Source organism: Pundamilia nyererei, unplaced genomic scaffold, assembly GCF_000239375.1.
Source record: "Pundamilia nyererei isolate P.nyererei 1_Seehausen unplaced genomic scaffold, PunNye1.0 scaffold00945, whole genome shotgun sequence".
Taxonomy (NCBI): Eukaryota; Metazoa; Chordata; class Actinopteri; order Cichliformes; family Cichlidae; genus Pundamilia; species Pundamilia nyererei.
In genome coordinates this window covers 10803-13120 of record NW_005188346.1, presented here as the reverse complement: position 1 = coordinate 13120, position 2318 = coordinate 10803, and positions in this window count along the sequence as shown.

The window sequence follows — 2318 nt, the reverse complement described above, 5'->3', positions numbered from 1 at the left end:
TGCTGCTGCTTCTGCTGCTGCTTCTGCTGCTGCTTCTGCTTCTTCTTCTTCTTCTCGTCGTCTGCTGCTCATCCTCTCATCCCTTTGTCGTATGCTCCCAGGTCTGTTATTTTAGTTCTCCCAGTTTAGGTGTTTTCAGTTATTTGTCATGCCCCACTGCCTGTTTGCCTCTACACCTTGTAAATAAACCTCACTGGCATTTTCATCCACTGCTTGCATCTTGGGTCCTCCTTCCTCAAACACCACACGCCTCGCCTTCCCAGCCGTGACAGTTATTTTGTTCATGTATCAGCTGTTTAGCAGTTTTATGACAAGATGAATGCCGTCATTATATTTTAGTATAGTTTTAGAGTTGAGAAGAATAAAAGAATTAATTGTACCAATGTTGTTGTGTACGAAGCACAAATTAATTTAAGTTTTAATTTATGAATTTTTGAGTACATGGTGTACTCGGTTGCAATTGCATAGAAATGTACATTTAACCCTAGAACACTATCGCCGGGTGATTTTCACTCGAGCAAATGTATTTACATAATTTTCAATATGTTGCGTTTGTCTGAGTGTGGTGGGTACCTGGGTAGCTTCAGCATTGTCTTTGACGTCTTTGAATGTGTGGGTGTTTCCCTACCCCAAATCTCGCTTTTTCCTACAGGCATGTGTTCAGGTGAATTTCACCCGGCAATAGTGATAGAGGGTAAAGTAGGTTTTGGGTGGATTTCACCTGGTGATAGTGTTAGTGTATAAAATCAGGCGATCTTGCCGCATTTCAAGGGTGACAAAATTCAGGCTCACCATATTTACTGTACCTCTTCAACTACAGCTGTCACCCTGTTGCAGGTTTAGTGTCTTTGGCATCCCAGCTAGTGAGTAACACATACGTAAGGTTTGTTTAACTTGGCAATTGTTAGCTGATTAGATTTCTTTTTCTTTTCTTTTTTTTTTTAAATCTAAAAGCTATGTTATGCAGCTAGCTGTGACATGACCTTAGTGGGAACAATAAAAGCAAACAAAAGGGAGATCCCACAAGTGATGAAAGTTAAAGAAAATCACGCGCCAGACTCCAGTGCATTTCTTTTTACCAAAGAACTAACCTTGGTGTCCTTCCTCCCTGACAAAGCTTCAAAAAAGAAGGTTGTACTGCTCCTGTCATCCATGCATACACAACCAAGCATAGGACCCATTCGTAAGCCCGAAGTGATTGAATTTTACAACAAAACAAAGGGAGGTGTCGAGACTTTTGACCAGATGTGCGCTCACTATGGTTGTGGAAAAAAAACCAAAAGATGGCCCCTTTGCGTGTTCTATGGCATGATCAATGCTGGTGTGATAAACTCATGGATCATTCACAATGAGAATGCAATGAAGAGAGGTGAAAACCAAATGCAGAGGAGGCCTTATATGCAGGCTTTGGCATTGGCACTCATCAAACCATGGGCAGAGCAGAGGCTCCCCTCTTCAAATCTGTCACGTCAACTCAGAGTCCTGATCTGTAGCGTGCTCGACATCCCTACCCCTGGCACTCTTGAAGGTGAGGCAGGACCAGTGGCAGCAGAAAGCAGTGGTCCCTTAGTGAGGTGTGCTGACTGCCCCACAGGCTTGGACAGGAAGACGCGATACAGGTGCCATGTCTGCCTGTCGACCGGTGTGTCCACGCCATTACTACCCTGTGTTTACTGACTGCATGTAAGGAATAGGTGAGTCAGAGTGGTCCTGGAATTTGCATTTTATCCTTATTTAGTGCATTGGTTATGAATAAATATCAACAAGTGGTGATTTCCAAGTGAATTCATATGGTTAAAAAAATATTTTACTCAACTGGTCATTTTTACCCACTCAAAAAATGCCATTTTTTGTTTCTCTCTCCTGCAGCTGTTCACGTGTCAAGGAGACTGTGCCTTCACCAGGAAGACTCAAATATCCCAGGAATGGGACCAAAGACCAAGTTTCCAGCATGATTATATTTTTGTTTAGGCTTTGTTTTGTTCTCCAACTGCTAATTTTCCAGAAATTTTGGAGCATTTTTTAGGGTCCCCCCATGAAACTTTTTTTCCATTTTGTTAGATATGGCACAGCTGAAAATAAAAGAAAACCACTCTAATTTGTCATGTGTTGTCATATACTTTATATATTTTGATGACAAGTACTTTTTGTTGGGTATATTATATTGGGTAAAAATCACCCGGCATTAGTGATGGTGTTACTATTTTTAGCGATAGTGTTCTAGGGTTAAGGATATAAAGAACTATATTTAATGAGTTACAGTGAAAAGAAGTGCTTGGAAATAGTAATATAAACAGAAATTTCAATTTTTCTATTAA